General features: G+C 40.6%; 1 non-coding gene across 1 annotated transcript; it reads left to right on the top strand.

The window, feature by feature from the left end:
* Positions 1–18,701: 18,701 nt before the first annotated feature.
* LOC115834253 lies at positions 18,702–18,772 on the top strand. The gene has a single exon (XR_004029241.1). It is a non-coding gene; the product is annotated as a small nucleolar RNA SNORD56 (small nucleolar RNA).
* The last annotated feature ends 3,895 nt before the right edge of the window (positions 18,773–22,667 follow it).

Genomic DNA, 22,667 nt, shown 5'->3' with positions numbered 1-22,667 from the left:
ATTAAGGGAATAGGGGGGAGGTGATGTTTAGAACAAGCAAATAGAATGCAATGGGAAGCAAACTTATTTTAGGCAAATTCTCCTGGAGTGGACCAGGAAGCCTTCTCTTCCAGACTCAGTTCCAAAGAGTCCCTTATGAGGGTATTTCTTTTATATTTCCTTTGAGGACTGCACTTGGTGTTTAGTTCAACCTCATGTGAACCTCATGGAATTTCCAAGACTTGGGGCCTTGGCATTGTGGCACCTTCCTGCCACACGTACATAATTCAAAGCATTACCAAGTCACCACGAGCTCCACGCTCACCTCTGTCAGCCCAGGACCCAGCCAGGCAGTGTCACATGGTCTCCCAGGCATGCCTTTCCAAGCCGGCTATCCCTGCTGCGAAAGTTCTCAAGGCACTGGTCCGGGAAGCTGAGCCCTGGGCCTGTAAGAAGCTCCACAGGTGACTACACTGCAGCCCACATGGAGAGCTGCAGCTCTAACACAGGCACTTTGAGAGACCTCAGTCGCCTTTAAGTGGCACTTCCAGGACACTAATCCTGAGCTCTCACAAATGGCTCCACCTTCCCAAGGATGTCCTATTGTCATTGGAACAGCCAGTGTCAGGCAGCTCCTGCTCGGGCTGATGTGGCATCTGACCCTTGGTGGGTTGCCAGACATTCCTTCCTGTTTCCGCCATGGGAAGTTGGCACTGGGAATGGTATGGAGCCCCCACGTCTACCCTAAGCCTTGGGTGTCTGCTGCTTCCAGGTCAAAAATGGACATTTCTGGTCCTGACCATGCGCCACCACACTGTAACCGATGCTCATAGTCTCCAGGGATGTGTAGAACAGCAATGGTAGGACAGCAAACAACTGGTGATTTCCCCAGGTCCCACGCTGTTCAAGAGTGGGCATGTTGGGTCCCTGTCCCCAGTGTGTTCCAGCCTTACCCAGGTGCACAGGGTACCCTGTGCTGACAGGGCTTGTCAAGTAATGCTCATGGTGTCCACAAAACAGCTCCAGAGATACCTGCATTTTGAAAAGCCTGCCAAGCCAGCAAGTATGGGGCAGGACCCAGATTTCTTTGGCAAATCTGAAGGTGAGCTGGCCACTTGCCTGGTGAGTAGAAGCTGCCTTTACCTGGCCAGTGTATGCAACTTGAGAGAAAATGACAGCTTCACGGGGGGATCTGGTGGGACTGGGAAGCCTGACCTCCCGCGGAGCTTTGGTATGGCCCCAGTGGAAAGACTGGATTTTGAAAACCCACCAGACCCAACTGAAAGAAGGGTCATCCCTGATCGGATCCCAGACTCTCCCTGGTCTCTCTGGACTTGCTCTAGACATGGCTTGCCTGTGGGCAGCCCTTCCCTTTGGCCCATGAGGCAGGTCCAGGTAGCTTCTGCAGCAGTGTGCCTGGCTACTGGCCTAGCACTTCTCATTTTTGCCATGTGGAAGCAGATTTGCTAGTAGAGGAATTTTCCAAGTCAAAGGAAGTGTCACCAAGCCTCTTTCCTCGACCTATGGTGAGCCCACGCTCTTGGTTTCTTATTCTCTTTGGAGTGGGCAGCAGAGGGGACAAGCCAGGCTCAGGGAATGTGGGAGGGCAGGGAGAAAAGTCTAGATGATGAGGAACTGGAGCCACCTTGAGGGGGGTGTCCTGGGATCAGTGTCGGGGTGATCAGATGAGCCAATTTATATTTAAGCAACATTATTATGTTCAATTATTTTGGGTAAGGGATTCCTCAGGGGAGGTGTGGTCATCTGGTCCCAGAGGGGGAGTGAAATGCCCACTCATCTTCCTGAGCCATTTGGAAGCCCTTTCCTCTAGCCCTAGGTACTGATGACCCAGGCTCCTCGGTCTCAGATGGTGCACAGGGCTGGGGGGTGCAGGCTTTTTGTCACTTACCCCCTCAGCACTATTGGGCATCGGGCATTCAGAGGTCTCACAGTGGCCTCTCTAAAAACCTGGTGTCCTAGGAGAACATTTATTATTTTTGTCTATTTTTGTTTCTTTGAACTGCTGCATTCACTCACTGAGGGCTCACCCTCCCTGTACCCCTCATGTTGTTCAAGAAGGAGGGGACTGATGAGCATGGGCCCCCTTCTCCTCTCCTGTCAGTTGCCACCACACTGTCCCCCCTGGCTTTATCACCACGTTCTCCCACCCCTGTTGCCTCATCTCTTCTTCCTCATTCACACTTCCTTCCTTTGCCTGTTTTCTTCTCCCAGTTGGTTAAGTTCTTTATGATCCCTGGCACCACCTACCCTGAGGTCTACCAAGGACAGAAAAGCAGGGGCCTCTGTGAGGCAATGTGGTGTTATCATGATGGGACCTCCAGGCCCCCAGAGTGAGTGAACAGCAGGCCTGCCTGCATCTGTGCTGATGGCTAAGAATTCCTCCACCGCCGTGCCCCTCCCACCCCCTCCTCTTTGCACAGAAGGGAGACCAGGTTTGCTCTCTTGCTCTGTGCACAGGGATGGGGCTCAGGGTCCCTCCCTGCACCTTGATGTTAATTAACTGTAGATAGTGAATTTCAGGTTGACAGCTGCCTTCTCAGGGATTTCTATATAAATATAGTTAGAGGAAAATCTAAAGTCTATTTTACTACTTTTTAGTGTTTGTGAAAATTAAGCTTAAAGTGGACAGAATAAATATTTCTCAGACAATGTCGATGCTACTGATTACAAGTGAGATGGCTGGAGCTCGCCCCTTGGTGGAGAATTTTTTGGTGATTGGAGATTGGGGACTCTGGCAGCAGAAATGGCTTTGCGCTGGGTGTGAAGTCACTTCTTTCCCTCGGAGAACCTCTTGTGGATGTGAAAGCATGTATCAACACCAGTGAAATCCACCTCCATGTGCATGGAGGTGGCTGATGAGAACACAGATGAGCCAGTCCTGTCACTTCCCTCCAGAACCGGTCACTCCCGGTCTGACGTTGGAGCATGTGAATTAAGAGTGCCAATTTTTTCTACTAGCTTCTGTGAATAAAGCGTTCTACAGTCAGCCAGCACTAAACTCACTAGAAAGGAGGAGGGAAGAGCATGGAGCCAATCATCTAGAATTACCTCAGTGTGCAGAGGCTGTCCCTTGGCTGCACTTGGGAAAAGCAGTGTGAAACATCATGTGCCTCTTACTTCTCAACCTCCTCCTGACAGTCTCCTGGCAACACTAGAGACCTCAAGACTATGGAGATCAGAATTTCAATAGCTTTGTCATCTCAGCGTTGACCACTCCTGAGACCTGAGGCTCCTCCTGGGAGCAGAAGACAGGGAGCTTGTGATGTTCGTTGGAAAATAGGATCTATGAATGCCGGAGGGCTGTGCTGGACCCCTCTGCCTGCTTCTCTCCCAGCTGTCAGCAGTGACCAGGTCTCTGGTGTGGAGGCGAGCCTGGGGTAAGGCCAGATCCCAGGCCTGAAAAGGATACAAAGCCTGCTGTTTCAGGCTGTCAGGAAGAATCGTGGGTACAAAGTGAATATGATGAAATGCACCCCAGAGGGGAAATGAATGTGCCATCACTAAGAAGTGGGTCCGGCTGCCAGGTCTCTGGCAGCCCACCGGCAAGAGGACTACATCCCCTGCAGCCCCGCCATCCACACTACGTGATACGGGAAGGCTGTCTCTTCGCCCTTACCCTGGGGACCCAAGCCTGCCTTGAGGAGTGAGTACAGCCCTGAGGTGTGCCTTGCATTACTCTTTCCCCAGGTGTGCCCGAGACTCAAGCTTGCTCATTTCTGTCCTGACACATCTCTCTGGTCCTGTGGTGGTCAGATTCCTCCTGTTCTGTGTCAGCTCCTAGACATCATTAGTCTTTCACGTGATAAAGTATGAGCACTTTTCTCTTTTACAGTATTTGGGGAAATTCTAACACACTCCCAAGGGATTTGTGCAGGTCCCTCTGGCTCCCCGGTGGGTAATTCTGTGGATTCTGCACCTGGCAGCCAGCACTCACCCTTGGAAGCCCCTGGGGTCCCTGTTTCTGTGGGCCTGGTCCTTGGTTTCTACCCCAGTACCTTTTGGCTGGGACCTGCCTAGAACTGCCTGGAGGGCCATGGTCTAGGGAAGGACAGGTGGAACCCTGACCACAACAGATCCTTCTAAAACAACAAAGTCACATAATTAAGGACGACTGCAGTGGGGTGAATGTCATCGCTGGGAGCCACCAAGGGCTTATGGCAAAAGCAGTTCTTCCCAAGGCGCCCTTTGCATCTTCCCCTCCTCACCTCTCAGTACATTTGGAACTTGCTTATGCGTTGGAATGACTTAAATCAACTGCTCATTTCTGTGCCCCTGCACTCACAGATTCTTTCATTATCATTTTAAATAATTGGCTAAAAAAATTCTTCTGGAGGTTGTTTTTGAAAGCAGGAAAAAGAAAAGCACACACTACCTGAAATGATTTTACTAATTTTTGAGTGACTCAGTGGAAAGTCAGTGTTGCATACACAATTTCCTCATGCTGAGCCAGCTTGAAATAAGACTTGATAAAAGGCACAGCCCTCAGTAGCAGGCGGTGCCACTGTGGACAGTGTACACTATGGTGTGAGGGTATGCACAGGTGAGCGTTAAGTGTGTTTACTCATCCACACAGATAAACCAAAAGGACATCGGGCTTCATGCTGGCAAAGGTTATGGTGCTGCTGTAGCTTGTTATGGGCCCTGGGCAGTGTCAGATGGGAAATGCTTTGATGGCATGTTGTTCAATGTATATAATGGGGTCTCCCATGGCCCAAGGACCCACTATGAGCACTCCACCCTCTGTGGTGGAGAACACGGCTGGAATCATCACAGCCCAGGTCTTTATTGAAAGGCAGTGTTGGCCCAGAAGGCTTGTGGAGAACCCATTTGGCCAGGTCTGGACCATCTCTCTCCATCTGACCTGCCTTGGCTGCACAGAGGGACCCAGACCCAAAAGGCCCAGAATCAAGAGGAAACTGAATGACATTTACCATTACACCAGCTTTCATTTATTTTTTCCATATGATCCTAAGGACTGTATTACTAAGTATGCTTATAAATGCTATTTACAGACTGTTCCCTTTTATAAGATGAAAGGTTAATAAAGAATAAAAAATTGTCTGTAGTAAAACCATGCCTAAGGGCAAGAGTGGTGGCTCATGCCTGTAATCCCAGCACTTTGGGAGGCCAAGACGGGCAGATCACCCGAGGTCAGGAGTTCAAGACCAGCCTGGACAACATGGCGAAACCCCAGCTCTACAAAAATACAAAAAAAAAGAAAAAATTAGCTGGGCATGATGGTGGGTGTCTGTTATTCCAGCTACTTGGGTGGCTGAGAGGGGGAATCACTTGAACCTGGGAGGTGGAGGTTGCAGTGAGCCGAGATTGCACCATTGCCTTCCAGCATGGGTGAAAGAGACAGAGAGAGGAAGGGAGGGAGGGATGGAGGGAGGGAGAGAGAGAGGAGAGAGGGAGAGGAGGAGGAGGAGAGAGAGAGAGACAGAGACAGAGAGAGAGAGAAAGCCAGCAAGCAAGCCAGCCAGCCAGCCATGACTGAAGGGCACTGTGTAGTCATCACTTCAGCAGGTTGACACTCACCTGGAGGTCATGAAATCTGTCCATTAGTCCAGTGATGGGTTAAGCACTGAGTTCTGAGCTCACACATTGGGGCATGTGCCGCTGCTCTGACTCACTCCTTTAATGAGGAAAATATAATTGAGCTTTCTAATACCAAATATTTCATCGCAGGATTTAAAAACAAATAATCATTCAAGGGAAATTCATCTTTAAAACTCGTTCCTGATATAGCTGTCCTAAATTATAGGGATTATAAACTTAAGCCACTGAGCCTAAACTGACTGATGTATTCTACCAATAAGCTATGTACATAAACCCATGTCTTCCCACTTTTCAGAACCATGAAATCAATCATTCCTCCCTTTCTTTATTTTTATTGTTTCTCAACAGTACTAGAAGCCAAATTCATTCTTTTCTTAAACCACTTTTATTCATTATATGACTTCCTAAAACACCCGAAGAAAGGTTATTATCCATCATTTCTTCAATATACACCCTTTGATATCCGACAACCTACATGAGAGTCATTGGAATTTATGGTGATTCACAGATAATTTTTTGCAGTATTATGTTTTTAAATTAGCCTTTAGTACCAAAGCTTCCTACTCCATAGCCTGACCACTCTCTCTGAGCAGTAATCAATGCTGCATTGTACCCTCAGGATTGGAAGCCATGAGAAAAAATCTTCCTCAAATCCTAACCAAGATGATTTCCACTCAAATGGTAAGTGGATACGTTTGTAGCATGTCTGTCTGAGGCTGAATCTGAGGGAAAAGGCCTAATACTTACAATCCACTGTTTGGTTTTCCTGCTCTCTTCATTTAACTTTCTTTGGTTTTCTTGAATTTTTCCCAAAAAGATCTCATTTGCTTCATTATCTTCTCCTGTAAAGGAACTATGAATTTGAACATCAGAGAAACAAATCACTTTGGGTGTCAGACACCCATTGATAAAGAAATCAAGGGATGAGATATGAAAGAGATTTGGGAAGATCTCAGAATGTAGAACCACAACATGCAACACAACCAGTTTAATAGGAAAATCATAAGCAGGGCCAGTTTACAGATAATGTGGCATCTTGCATCAGAATTGGAATCCACTGACACCGTGCCTTGCTAATTCTAGCATATTTTATTCTATTATTTCCAGTGTTGGTAAATAGGTTTCTTATATAGAAGGCTTTTGAACTTGTAGTTTAGATAGCCAGAAACCCTTTCTGATATTGAGCTCTTTACAGTGCCTTGAACATTAAAGTAAATAGTCAAATTATTATAATGGTTATTAACTTCATCACTCCCTCAGTGAAATGCAAGTTCCAGGAAGGAAGGTATTCTCACAGATTCCATTTAAATTTTTATCATTGATACCTAGGCACTACATGACATCCAGTACAGAGCAGAATAATCCTCATGCTCTTCATCTTCCCCCTAATCTCTTTAACTGTGCCATCCTCCAGCTCTCAAAGTGCTCTCAGAGCCATCACTTACCCAGTGTTCCTTAGTTGCCCCTCACAGTGTCTGTGAGCCCCGTGCTCCTGAGTGTATGGCAAATGAAGCAGGCTCTTATCCACTGCTCCAAATATCTTTTCTTCTCCCTGTGGAACCCACACATTTGTTCATTAGAGCTCAGGAACTGCCAGAGACTGGCTTTCCTGGCAATGCACACTAGATTCTTCAGAAGAATATTGGTTTTGATGTCCTCCTGCTGTGACAGTTCCCCGCATGTGGGCAGAAGGTAGGAATTTTGGCTTCTTCCCAGGAAAGGCAGAGACAGGGCCTACAGAAGCTAGGGCTGCAGCCTGTAGTGATGGGGTCTACGAGTTAGTTCAGACAGAAGAGGCAGATGGGTTGTTTCTGGAAGGCTTGTGTGATGTCTGAGAACATTTTCCTGAAGGAAGGAAATTAGGGAAGGTATGATTAAAACTTCATCTTATGCCTTGGGGAAACAAAGACCAAAGCAAAATTTGACTCAGGTTGTGACTCAGTGATAAACTTCTGTCTAGAGTAGAACAGGCTTTATTTTGTAGAAGACAAAAATAGAACCTGAGGCACAAAGAGAGCTCTTGGATCTGTAGGTAAAATTGTTGGGTTCATGCACAACTCACAGGGCACTACAACCTACCATTTTCTTTTGCATAGAAAAATGAACCTCAGAGAGGCCAGGTGTGATGGCTCACACCTGTAATCCCAGCACTTTGGGATGCCAAGGCTGGTAGATCAGGTTAGAGACCAGCCTGGCCAATATGGGGAAACCCTGCCTCTACTAAAGACACAAAAATCATCCAGGAGAGGTGGCACATGCCTGTAATTCCAGAAACTTAGAACACGGGGCAGGAGACTCACTTGAACCCTGAATTTGCAGTCAGCTGAGATTGAGCCACTGCTCTTCAGCCTAGATAATAAAGCAAGAAGTAAGAAAGAAAGAAAGAATGAGAAAATGAGAGAGAGAGAGAGAGAAGGAAAGAGAGAGAAAAAAGATAAGAAAGAAAGAAAGAAAGAAAAAAGAAAGAAAGAAAGAAAAAGAAAGAAAGAAAGAAAGAAAGAAAGAAAGAAAGAAAGAAAGAAAGAAACAAGAAAAGAAACCTCAGTTTTGTTGTTTTGACTTTACTCCAAAAAGCTTCAGGTTTAAGAGTATGAAATTAGGACCAATTTATACCATTAGACGATGGGTCCTGAATACTCTGAAAATCATTCTTAATGCTCATTGAGATTGCTTTAGAAAAGACTGATTTAGTACAAAAGAAAAAAAGTGATTTGTTTAGGAAATGGTATTTAACTGGAATTTTACTCTCATTGTTTCATTTAGATGTCATAATTTTCTCCTTTAAAGTATTTTGTAAAATCTCAATCACAATCCACCACTGCAAAATAATTTCTAAATAACCATTATTTACTTACTGAACATTGTGAGATTTGATCAGATTTCACCCAGAAATGCTGAAGAGACATTTAGTATACTCTAAAACACTTGTATGTATGTTTGCCTTGCGGAGGCACAAGCTCTATGGACTCAAAAGTGGGGAGCTTCTCTCCCTGGTAAGGGGAGGGCACCACTGGGATCACTGGTGCCATCTCCTGCAATGGATCTTCTGATGTTGGGTCGAACAGAACTTCAGGAGTTGATTTCCCTCAGCGGGTGGAGCGGGATCCTTCCTTGGCTATCTGTTCTTTTGGTACTAACACTGCTGCTGCCTGCCCTCTTAGCCACTGTGGGGGGTCCAGCACCAGCTGTAACCAAGTGTCTATGTATGAAAACTGGTCTGAGTGTCCTGACTTACCAGTTACCTTGTGCCATACCTTAGAAACAAGGGACCTGTCCAGGCTTCTTTCTGATGGCCAGCCCACTTCTAATGTTGGCCAATCTATTTCACACAAAGTTCTAAGTTTCCCTGGTGTCATAGTAACCCCATAGTCTCCATTAAATCCCTTCTTAAAATTTTTCAACATAGTTCCTAGCGGAGTAGGCTTACTTTGTGTCTGACCCATGTTTCCTCAAGAAAAACACCAAGCTCACACCACACGCACACCACAGAACAAAGAATGGGTAAAAAGGGCACACACACACTTTTTCAGTTTTCACCAAACCAGAATCAACACCAAAATCAGAGTATCCAGAAATCCAAGCCAGGTCAAACAAAAACCAAACTATCAAGCAATTCAAGTCAATTCAAAAACAAAAACCAAAGTGCCAGTACAGGCACGCAGTGGGTGACCAGGCCACGCTTCCACTCAAATGGAGTAGGCAAGTTCCAAAGACCAGTCTTACCAAGTTTCAAATGTCTGGACTCCAAGTGCCTGTTCCTTCCCAGTGTTCAGCCACTGCGTTGATCCTCCACAGGGGCCTACCACACACTGCTCTGACGAGGCGTTCCACCGGGGCAATTGCCTACCCGGGAGCGCTCTCAGGATCCACATCACTCAAACTGGTTGGAGTCCCCCTCAGGGATGCTCCGCAGGGCAGGCCTAAGCCACCTAAGGGGCTGCCTCGACTGTCCATCAATTACCTCGCTTCCCGGTCAGGGAACCAAGAAATGTAGCAGGACGAGTCACAGACAAAACTCCTCAGACACCGGATTAAAGAAGGAAGAGGTTTTTTATTCGGCAGGGAGCATCGGCAGACTCGTGTCTTAAGAGCCCAGCTCTCCGAAAAAGAAATTCCTAGGCCTTTTAAGGGCTTACAACTCTAAGGGGTCTACGTGAAAGAGTTGTAATAGATCAAGTAAGCGTGAGGAACGTGACTGGGGGCTACATACATCAGCTAACAGAACAAAAAGTTTTTTTTTTTTTTTTTTTTAAACAGAGTCTCATTCTGTCGCCCAGGCTGGAGTGCAGTGGCGCAATCTCGCCTCACTGCAAGCTCCGCCTCCTGGGTTCATGCCATTCTCCTGCCTCAGCCTCTCCGAGTAGCTGGGACTACAGGCGCCCGCCACCACGCCCGGCTAATTTTTTTGTATTTTTAGTAGAGACGGGGTTTCACCATGGTATTGATCTCCTGACCTCATGATCCGCCTGCCTTGGCCTCCCAAAGTGCTGGGATTACAAGCGTGAGCTGCCGCGCCTGGCCAGAACAAAAAGTTTTATAGTGCTTTCTCATACAATGTCTGGAATTTACAGATAACACCAGTAGTTTTGGTCAGGGGTTAATATTATTATTATTTTAACCACCAGGGCCAGGTGGTGGCGCCAAGATCGTCTAGCTATTTATCTTACTTCTGTTTCTTTCTAACTTTTTGCTTTCTCCCTTTTCTCCTGTCTTATAAACTAGGGAAAACGGGGAGGTTGGGAGCAACCGGGAAGGACCACAGGAGAAGTGGTGGTCTCATACCATAACACAACAGCTAAATCTAGCTCTGATGCTTATTCTGTGTGGACAATAACAGCAGAGCCAATGGCTGATTTGTGGCAAGTAAACACTACTTTTGCAGAATCGTACATGATTTCAGTAGAAGGGCAAGGAAATTTCAGTTGGGAACAGATTGCTCCATGGTAATGTGATCGCTATGTACCCAACAATGGCTCTTTCTTCCTAGCGTCAATGCAGATGTTATTTTCTCCTTAACTATTATCATTTCTGTTTCTAACCATATAAAAGTATATCCATTATATATCTGAAGTAAATTCATACTAGTGGTGTAACATCTCCAGCCATTTAAGTGTAAAAAGAGAAAACGTATGATGTGTTTACTCACTGTTTTATACTCTGTAATGCATGAAAAGATCCTTTTATTCATTGCCTGTACTTTTATTTTTAAACTTTCTGAAACACTTTATCTTCTATCCAGCATAGAACTGAGTTTCCCTTTTTGATTTAATCTGACAATACTTTTTTCCTCTAATAAGAGAGTCAAGCCCACTTACTTTTATTGGTAAATTGTGTTTGGTTATATTTTGGTTACAGCATGTTATGCTATGATCTATATGCACATATCTTCTTTTGCTGTCTTGTTTGTTTTTATTGATTTTGTTTTGATGTTGTGATATTTGGAAGAGTTAAATTTTTATTCTGATGGCTACCTTACGTAATTTCATAAAATCATCTCTTTCTTTAGACAGTAGCTAATGTCTCTAAACTAAGAACAATGGTGTTAACTCTTTCTTGTCTTCCCTATGTGATCTTTCATCCCCCAATTTGATATAATGATGTTAACTTTGTTTCCCCTGGTGCCATTAAGTATGCCTACATTTCTATAAACAATATCCTTTGACTCCCAGGCATTACAGATGTGCAGTCAGTAAAATCATTCTGCAGAATACCTTCTTTTTCCTTTTCTTCTATTTTTCTTAGTTGTATCATTTCTGTATTGCCAGAGCACCTACGGTTGCATTTCTTTCTGTCAGCTTTATCCAGCATTTGTTTTTGTCTTTGAGGTTAAATATATTCCTTGCTCACTATGACACTGGTGAAAGGAAGGTTTTTGTTGTCATCGTTGTGCTTGTACAGTTGCTTATTTAAAAACATTGGCGAAAACAAAAAATGTATGTAGATGGAATGGAGATAAGACAGAAAATGAGAGCGATTGATGATGAGTGTGCTTATTCTAGACTGGGAGGGGTGCTACACTGAGTAGTGTCTCCAAGGCTACAGGAAAGGATGGTTGATTGTGAGCAGGTGGAGTTTCCACTGGAGGAGAGAAGTCCTGTCTTCAACAACCTGTGCAGAACCAGGAAATGGTAATGGTTCAAATCAACTTACAGACCTGGAGGTAGAAATTTAAGAAAACTCATTTAGCACCTAGTTTCCTAGAAAATATTGGCTACTATTTGCTGAGCATCTGTCAGTCTGTCTGTAGCATGGAAGATCTGAGTACAGGAGAGACTGGATTAGTAACAGTGGGTCAGAAAATTATATAATATTCATCCAAAATTCCTGCTTTACATACACAGCACCTGGTATTTCCAGAACTAGAAGGCAAAGAAATTATTTGTGTTTGAACTTGCAGAAAACTGCCTTTTCCCTTCTTCTCTTGCATCTTAACCTGGAGTTTCTCTTTTTCTTGAGCTTCAGTGTCCTTCCCAACTCACTTTATAATTGACTTCCTGCAGTTTCCCCTTAGGACAGGGCTTTGTTTCAGAGGTGGTTAATTTGTAGGGTTCATAGGATACAGACCACTCACAGCACCTGCTTTTTGCCATCCTCACTCTCAGCTGGGAGTTGAGGCTCAGGAAGCCTTCTGCAAGCCTCAGCTGCTGTTCTCAGATTAATCTGCCAAGGTCTTTTTGCCTAGTAGGAATCTCTGAATTTAGGAACATAGATGTTAGCGCTTGTATTTCTAGTTTTCCCAGTTCCCAGGGCCATTAAAGATTTTTTTCCTTTCCTTTTCTTCTTCCAAAAAAGTTGGTGATTCCCTCGGGTCCCTGTGGTTTAACCTCACAAAAGGTTCATGATGACACCCTGTTACATTGTTTTATCATAGTTAATACCTCGTTATCCCAGTTGCTCAGTCAGATTTTGTGAGAGATTCAGGGATATTAATAAAACTGTGCTGCTGCTACTAACATCTTGCATAAAAGCCCTATTAATTAAAATGTTTATTTTACATGTGATTTGAACTTGTAATTTTTATTCAAAGTTTTTCAACAGAGATCCAGAAAAGACCCTCCTTATATTTGTAGTTTTGTGCATTGCAACACTTTTTAGTGAAAAAAAAAAAACATGAGAACAACACAAGTGATAGTAAAAGAATAAACCTACAATCCATTAATTATAAAATGAAATACTGTGCAGGTGTTAAGAATGAAGGAATCAATAAGAACTTGTGTGGGGTAACTATAAACTTTAAAAAAATAAAGTATATGCTCATGTGACCATATTATTGTTTAAAAAAATAACCAAGAATACTTGCACACAGCTTCAAGCAAAATGGGTACATTCATTTAAAAATATTTAAATTAAGTAAATGGCCCAATAATTTAACTTTGTAAAATTCTGTGTTCTCCGATTATTTTATATGCTAGAAACAGGCATTACTGTTTTGTTTATTTCATTTGAAATAATTGTAGTCACATGAGGTTTAAGTTATAATACACAGAGGTCACATATGCCAATTTTCTAAATGGATACCTTATTTATTACTATTGAGTTTTGAGAATTCTTTACATATGCTAGATGTAAGCTCTTTGTCAGATATATGGTATGCAAATTATTTCTCCTAGTCTGTAATTCAGTTTTTCAACCTCTTTACCGGGTCTTTCTAAGTAAAAAAAAAAAAAAAAAAAAAAAAAAAAGTGTTTATTTATTTTAATGAAGTCCAGTTTTATCACTTTTTCCTTTTGTAGATTTTGTTTTTGATATCAAGCCTAAAAATTCTTTGCCTAGCCCAGGGTCTCAAGAGTTTTCTTCTATTTTTAAAAGTTTAATGAATTAATTAATTTGTTTATTTATTTATTATTTTTGAGACGAGGTTTCGCCCAAGCTGTAGTGCAGTGGTGCCATCATTGCTCACTGTAGCCACAAACTATGGACTGAAGTGATCCTTCTGCCTCAGCCACTCGAGTAGTAGCTGAGATTACAGGCACGAGCTACCATACACAACTTAAAGTTTTGTAATACTACATTTCACATTTAAGCCTGTGATTTATGTGAGTTAAATTTTATATAAAGTATAAATTTAGGTCAATCTTAGTTTTTGTAACTATGAATGTCCAATTGCTCTAGCACCATTTGTTGAAAAAGGTATCCTCCCTTTAAACTGTTTTTGCATCCTTGTTAAAAAAAAGTCAGTTGAATATAGTGTGGTCTGTCACCTTTTAATAAGATAAAAACATTAACACTCACCAGATATCGAAGTTTAGAAATTTTTTTAAAGCTAAACTTCTGAAAATAGAATAAAAACACCATCACATGTCGAATTAGTCAATTTGCATAGGACTAATTCATTTAAGTATATTAAAATACAAACTAATTCAAAACACTAAAGTGATAATACAAAACTATAAATTTAAAGGCTAATTATTAAGTCAAATTGCTGTATTCTACGTGTTGGAGTGAATTCAGAAAGATCCATTATATTATTGAATAGGCAAGTTTTAATTTCAGAGGATGAAACTGATATATTACTGCCACCTTGTGGATATTCTGTTATTATAGGCTATTATAAAAAGCAATGAGGATATGTAATCTGTTCTAACAAGAAGCATTTCCTTTTTTTGTCATTTTTATTATTATTATTATTATTACATTTTAAGTTCCGAGATACATGTACAGAACGTGGAGGTTTGTTACATAGGTATACACGTGCCATGGTGGTTTACTGCACCCAACAACCTATCATCTACGTTAGGTATTACTCCTAATACTATCACTCCCCAAGCCCCCCACCCCCTGACAGGCCCCGGTGTGTGATGTTCGCCTCCCTGTGTCCATGTGTTCTCATTGTTCAACTCAAAAAAAAAAAAAGAAGCATTTTCTGCTTTCCCAATTTCTTAACTACAATGCAACTTTATGTTTAATTTAACTAATTTAATTTTTTTGAGACAAGGTCTAGCTCTGTTGCCCAGGCTGGAGTGGAGTGGCGTGAATATGGTTCAGTGAAACCTCCACCTCCCTGGCTCAAGTGATCCTCCTTCCTCAGCCTCCCGAGTAGCAAGGGCCACAGGCGTGCACCACAATAGCCTGCTAATTTCTTTTTTCTTTTTTTAGAGATGAGGTCTCACTTTGTTGTCCACGCTGGTCTCAAACTACAGGGCTCAAAGGATCATCCTGCCATGGCCTCCCAAAGTGCTTGGATTTATAGGTGTGTGCCATAGCACCAGGACAAAGCAACTTGAGAAGCCTTTTTTTCTTTCATAAAAACAGTTGTAGATATTTTCCTTATGGAATTTATTTGTGATAATATCTTTTAATAGATGGTTTAATTTGTTAAATAATTTGTCTCAGATAATAATAATTGATTAATATTAAAACTACAAAACAAATAGTGTCTTCTTTTACTATGAAAAATGAAAGTTGATTCTGACATATATGTAAACATTTTAAATATTCAAAGTATATAAATGTGAAGTCCTATCAAGAGTAATTAGACAAGAGTAAGAAATAAAGGGCATTAAAACTGGAAAGGAGGACATCAAATTTTTCCTGTTTGCAGATGACATGATCTTATATATAGAAAAACCTGAAGACTCTACCAGAAAACTTTTAGAACAAACAAATTCAGTGAAGTTGCAAGACACAAAACTAATACACAAAAATTGGTAGCATTTATATCTATGAAAACAAACTAGCTGAAAAAGAAATCAAGAATGCAAACCTATTTAGAGTAGTTACCAAAAAAAAAACCTAGACATAAATGTAACCAAGGAGGTAAAATGAAAACAACAAAACACTGATGAAAGACATTGAAGAAGATACAAACAAATGAAAAGTAGAAAGTAGAACAGAGGATACTGCAAGCTGAAAAGGGTAGGGAGAAAGGAGGGATGTAAGAGATTTGTTAATGGATACAAAATTACAGCTAGGTAGAAGTAATAAGTTCTAGTGTTCTATAGCACTGTAGATGACATTCATGCTCATGGATCAGAAACACTAATGTTGTTAAAGTGGCAGTACTACTCAAAAGCAACCTACAGATTCAATGCAATCTCTATCAAAATACCAATGAACATTCTTCACAAAATTTAAAAAAAATCCAAAGAGATTGTATGGAGTCAAAAAATATCCTGAATAGCCAAAGCAATCCTTAGCAAAAAGAACAAAGCTGGATGTATCATGCTACCAGACTTCAGAATATACTACAAAGCTGTAGTAACCAAAACATCATGGTCTTGGCATAAAAACAGACACACGGACCTATGGAACAGAATAAAGAACCCAGAAAATCCACATATCTCAGCCAATTGATTTTTTACAAAGATGCCAAGAACACTCATTGGGGAAAGGATAGTCTCTTCAATAAATGGTGTTTGGAAAACTGGATATCCAAATGCAGAAGAATGAAACTAGAACCCTGCCTCCCACCCTATAAAAAAATCAACTCAAAGTATCTCAAATACCCAAGTATAAGACCAAAATGGTAAAGCTACAAGAAGAAAACATAGGGGAGATCCTTCAGGACATTGTTCTGGGAAAAGATTTTATGAATAAGGCATCAAAAGCACAGGCAACAAAAGAAAAAGCAAACAAATGGGATCACATCAAGCTAAACAGCTTCTGCACAGCAAAGGAAATAATAAAGTGAGTGAAAAGACAACCTACAGAATGGGAGAAAATATAAACTACTCATCTGGCAGGAAATTAATATCAAGAATATACAAGGAATTCAAACATATCAATAGCAAAGAAACCCAACAATCTAATTAAATATAAGCAAATGCTCTGAACAGACATTTCTCAAAATAAGATATACAAATGACCAACAAATAGATGAAAAAATGTTCAACACCACTAATCAGCAGGAAAATGCTAATCAAAGCCACAATGAGGCAACATCTCACCCCAGTTCGGATGGCTATTATAGAAGAGACAAAAATAAATGTTGGCAAAGATGTGACGAAAAGGGACTTTTTTTTTTTTTTGACAGTCTCATTCTCCATCCAAGCTGGAGTGCAGTGGTGGTGTAATCTGGTTCCCTCTGCTTCTAGGGTTCAAATAGTTCTCCTGCCTCAGCCTCCTGAGTAGCTGGGGAAAAAAGAACTCTCATACAGTGTTGGTAGGAATGTACATTAGTGCAGCCAGTATGGAGAACAGTATTGAAACCCCTCAAGCAATCCCACTACTGGGAATTTATCCAAAGGAAAGAAAAGCATTGTATTGGAGAGCCATCAGCATCCCCATGTTTATTCCAACAGTATTCACAATAGCCAAGATATGGAATCAACCTAGGTTTCCAACAACAGATGAATGGATTTTAAAAATGTGGTATATATATATGAAGGAAGGCTATTTAGCCATAAAAAAGAATAAATAAAATCTTGTCATTCTCAGCAACCTGGATGGAACTGGAGGATTTTATGTCAAGCAAAATAAGCCAGGAATAGAAAGTTCAACACCACATGTTCTCACTCATGCAGAAGCTAAAAAAAAGGTTGATCTCATAGAAGTAAAAAGTAGAAGAGCGAATACTGCAGGCTGAAAAGTGTAGGGAGAAAGGAGGGATGGTAAGAGATTTGTTAATGGGTACAAAATGACAGTTAGGTAGGAGTAATAAGTTCTAGTGTTCTATAGTACTGTAGATGACTATAGTTAACAATACTATATTATGTAGTTTAAAATACCAAGGAGTAGTTTGAATGTTCCCAATACAAAGAAATAATAAATGATTGAGATGATAGATATGCTAATTACCCTGATCTGATCACCATCTACATGTATTGAAACATCCCCATATAGCCATGAATATGTATAATCTTTGTCAATTTATAAAGTAAAAAAGAAAAATCTTGAAGAATGCATTTGAAGAACTTGTACTCAAGAAATCAACTTATTTTAAGAACTTGAGTCTCCTGGGAATTTGTGTTTTCTAGACCAGTACTTCTCCAAATTAAAGCAAATTTAGGCTGAGCATGGTGGCTCATGCCTATAATCTCAGCACTTTGGAAGGCCGAGGCTGGCAGATCACTTGAGGTCAGGAGTTCGAGACCAGCTGACCCAACATTGTGAAACCCTGTCTCTACTAAAAATACAAAAATTAGCTGGGCATGATAGCATGCACCTGTAATCCCAGACACTTTGTAGGCTGAGGCAGAATAATTGCTTAAACTGGAGAGGTGGAAGTTGCAGTGAGTCAAGATTGCACCACTACACTCCAGCCTGGGCAACAGAGCAAGACTCTGTCTCAAAAAAAAAAAAAAAAAAGCTAATTTAGTTCACTTTGGTATTGTGTCAAAATGTAGATTCTTTTAAAGTAAATCCAAAGAATTTAGATGTAGTTGAAGCTTGTAATCTGTTCTTAATTGTTTCAATAAAAATAAAATATTTAGATTTAGAGTAAATCTAAAGTGAGACCTGAAGCTGCTCCGAGGTGATACTGATGCTGCTCATTTTTGCCCAAATTTTGAATCACAAGGTTCTAAATTAGTGGTTTGAAGTCCTACATGTGTAATCACTTGGGGAGCTCAATTAACACCCAGCAACAGACTAATTATTAATAAATCAGAAACTTCAGTATTAGGCTTCAATCATTGGCATTTTTTTTTTTTTTGAGGTGGAGTCTCCCACTGCCACCCAGGCTGAAGGACACTGGCACAATCTTGGCTCACTGCAAGCTCCGCCTCCTGGGATCATGCCATTCTCCTGCCTCAGCCTCCCGAGTAGCTGGGACTACAGGTGCCCGCCACCACGCCCAACTAATTTTTTTGTATTTTTAGTAGAGACGGGGTTTCACCGTGTTAGCCAGGATGGTCTTGATCTCCTGACCTCGTGATTCGACGGCCTCGGCCTCCCAAAGGGCTGGGATTACAGGCGTAAGCTATCATGCCCAGCCAATCATTGGCATTTTTGAAGGTCCCAGGTGATTCTAATGTGAGGTCTTTACAGACATCTTGTAAGTTGTAAACTATAAAGTGTAAAATTGTCTTTGCCTCCCTTTTGGAAACCGCAAATGAATGTCAAAGTTGGAACAGAAGTAGAAAGCATACAAAAATGAACTTGACAATACCCATCTACAGATCCGTGATAGGCATTTGTGTACAACTTGATCTACTTGACATTTAAGGTCAGTTTGCTCTTATTATTATTAAGAATAAATTCTAGTACAATGATGACAATAATTTTCGTCGACAGCAGTTCACCCATTGAGTGTTGATACCGTGGGTCTGAGTGAAGCTGAGGGTGGAAGAAACACAGGGTGAGGGAGCGGGATAGTTTGCCCCTTCAAGGACTGACAGGAAATAACACAAAAGTCGGGGGGTGGATGGGAAGAATAAACTCCACCTTCTGAGTAAAGCAAAGCAAAGTGTTCTCGGCCAATCCAAGTGGCGCCTGTAAATACCATTATCTAGAGAAACTATGATTAAAGAAGTGGCTCTTGTGTGTAGGAAGGTAAGAAGTTTCTGGATATTTGTACTGAGTAGGAATCAAGATTTCTGGGTAGAGATGCTAGAAGAAAATCAGCATCTGGTCCAGGAAAAAAAAAAAAAAGGAAAGTTCTCTGAATTTTTCTGCTTGAATTCCATGAACACAAAGTTGTAATTTAGTCTTTAAACATAATAGTGAGTCATAATATTGCCTACGTATACGAGGAAGAAAATGTTGTTTTACCTATCTTACCAATGGGGAAAAAGTGGCTCATATAGCAGCCTCGACTTCGAACTAACCTTTCAGGTTACTTAGCCTCAAATCCATTCCACTAAAATACAAGTGTGTGCTCTAAGTAGAAAGTAGAAGCATGGTTACCAGAGGCTGAGGTGGGAGAAGGGGAGGAAGGGAGTGGGAGCCTGTTGATCAAAGGGTACAAAGTTTCAGATATGGTAGGAACAGGTTTTGAGATCTATAGCACAGCAGAGTGACTGTAGTCAATAATAATGTACTACATACTTCAAAATAATAGTAAATTTCATGTCTCACCATAAAAAATGATGGGTAAGTGAGGTGATGGATATGCTCATTAGCCTGATTTAATCGTGCCACCTTATATATATATATATATACATATATATATAATATATATATGTGTGTGTGTGTATGTGTGTATCTCACATTGCACCTTATAAATGTATACAATTATGGTTTATCAATCAAAAATATTTATATAAATTTTTTAAATATCTGTACGCTAATAGAGATATTACAATCAGTGCCCATAGAGGAAGAAGGAGGATGTTGGATGAGTCTATTTTCTTCTGATCCAAGTGACTCTGCATGAAGCTTAAAAAAATCAATTACCTCCTTTCCTTTTTTCTAAGTAGCTCTGTTGAGGTATAGGTGATATTCAATAAACTCCACATACTTAAAACTGCACAATTTGAGAAGTTTTGACATATATAAATATATGTGTGTAAGACCACCACCATAATCAAGATAATAAACATCAATGACCTAAAAATTTCCTTGTGCCACTTTTTGTTTTGTTTAAGACGGGATCTTGTCATGTTGCCCAGGCTGTTCTCAAACTCCTGGATGCAATTAATCCTCCTTCCTCAGCCTTCCACAATGCTGGGATTACAGGCCTGATCTACTGTGCTAAAAATTTCCCTCTCAAGTACTGCTTTACTTGCATTCCATACTCTTTCATAACACAAATGTTGTGTTTTCACTATAAAACACTTCCTGATTTCTCTTTTGATATCCTCTCTGAGTCATAGGTTATTTAAAATGTTCTTTGGTTTCCAAATAATTGGGAATTTTTCAGATATCTTTCTGTTACTGATTTCCAATTTAATTCCATTGTGCTCAGAAAATGTATTTTGTGTAATTTGAACCATTTCAAACTTGGTTAGTTTTATGCCCCAGAATATGAACTATCCTGTTAAATGTTTTCTGTAATGTTGAAAAAAAATGCACGGTCTGCTGTTGTTGGTTGACAGTGTTGCACCATCTTATATGTTTCTATTGATTTTATGTCTACTTTCTCTATCAACTGTTGACAGAGAAGTTTAAAAATCCATTATAATTAGGAACATGTTCAATTCTTCTTGCAGTTCTACCAGAGTCTGCTTTATGTATATTGAAAACTTGTTCATAGGTGCATAAATGTTTAGGATGATTATGTCCTCTCAATAAGTTGATCACTTTATGATTCTAAAATGACCTAATTTTATCACTGCTTATATTCTTTGCTCTTAAATATATTTCCTCTAATGTATTAATAACTACTCCTGCTTTTTTCACTAGTGTTATCAAGTTACATCTTTTTTTCTATTCTTTTCCTTTTAAACAATTTGTTTTTATAGTCAAAGTTCATTTCTTATATGGCATATATAACTGTGTCTTTTGTATCTTGTTCTTCTTAACCTGGCTTTTTATTGGAATGTTTACATCATATAACTTTAATGTGATTATTAGTATGGTAAAGTATAATTTTATCTTCTTACTATTTGTTTTCTTTTTTCTTTCTTTTTTTATGTGGTTTTTTGTTTGTTTGTTATGTTTTGTTTTTTTTTGTCCTGACCATGGAAATACAGCTATTTGTTTTCTATTTGTTACAAGTATTCTTTTCCTCTTCTTCTTCTTTTGGATTGAGTATTTTATGATTAGATTTTATCTACTTTTTGCTTGTTAGCTGCATGTTTTGTTACTTTAGTGACTGCTTTAGGGTATATATCTTTAAATTATCAGTTTACCTATGAGTGATATTATACTACTTCATGTGTAGTATAAGCACTTTACAATAATAAGCATCCATTTCTTGTCTACCTGTATATTGCAATAATATACATCTATTTCTTGTCTATATTCAATATAATAATATGCATTCATTTCTTAAATCATATGGGTAAGATATTTGTTGACTTAGGACAGACAACATGAAAGACTAGAGAAATTCAAAGAATGATAATTGAGGGTAACTGCCTCTAACAGCAAAGGGTATCTCAAAGAAGGATATAAATACTCAAGTTTCTTAATTATCATTCGGTAACATTCTAAAACTTTGAGACCAATATCCTCCTTTACCCTCACACAAATTCTTATTTCTTGCAAGTGAAAGGCTGAGATTGTTATAAACAAGTGCCGAGTTTGTTTCTGTCACTTGACAAACTTCAAGGTCAGTTGAATCTGGGTTTTGGAATCTCTTTTTTCTTTTTCCTTTTTTTTTTTCTGAGACGGTGTCTCACTCTGTCTCCCAGGCTGGAGTGCAGTGGCGCCATCTTGGCTCACTGCAAGCTCCGCCTCCTGGGTTCACGCCATTCTCCTGCCTCAGCCTCCCAAGTAGCTGGGACTACAGGCACCCGCCACCACGCCGGGCTTTTTTTTTTTTTTTTTTTTGTATTTTTAGTAGAGACGGGGTTTCACTGTGTTAGCCAGGATGGTCTCGATCTCCTGACCTTGTGATCCACCTGCCTCGGCCTCCCAAAATGCTGGGATTACAGGCGTGAGCCACCACGCCCGGCCTGGAATCTCTTAACTGAAAGTCTGAGCACTGATTTTAAAAGATCAAGATACCAAACACTGGAATGTGAATATACAGAGGTACTTAGAGGATTTAGAGTCCAGCTTTCCAGCCTGTGTGGTCCCTCCTTTCCCTGAGGAAAATGAGCCTCCTAGACTCTCACTCAAAGAATTTTCCTACTTTTATAGAAAATATCCATAGTCTTCATAACTCATTGTCTCCCAAATAGTAACCAGGTTAAATCTGAATCAAATCCAAAAAGGCTTTTTCCATAACATATCCTTATGAACAATGCTTACGCATTGCAAGAATTACAGATTTTAGCAATTTATATTGGCCACTACCTTGCAAATGCATGGATCATAGATTCTGGTGATAAATGACAAAAATGAAAATTTTAGATTAGGATGAATTTACCAATGTAATGTGTTTACCAGACATTGTACGTTCAAGGTGCTAGCTCAGGTAACTGGAAGTAGTCTTAGTTAATTGATCATCATTGATCTTTGTATGTACTTCTTGATTCACAAAAATCTAACCTTACAGAACAGTGGAATGTTTTTTGATGACTCAGACTCAGTAGCATTTTCTAATTAAAAACAAAAACAAAAACGGAGTCTCGCTCTGTCGCCCAGGCTGGAGTGCAAGGGCGCAGTCTTGGCTGTCTGCA

This window comes from Nomascus leucogenys, unplaced genomic scaffold, assembly GCF_006542625.1.
Source record: "Nomascus leucogenys isolate Asia unplaced genomic scaffold, Asia_NLE_v1 000766F_94703_qpd_obj, whole genome shotgun sequence".
NCBI classification, from domain to species: Eukaryota; Metazoa; Chordata; class Mammalia; order Primates; family Hylobatidae; genus Nomascus; species Nomascus leucogenys.
This window is presented reverse-complemented; position numbering and strand designations above follow the sequence as displayed.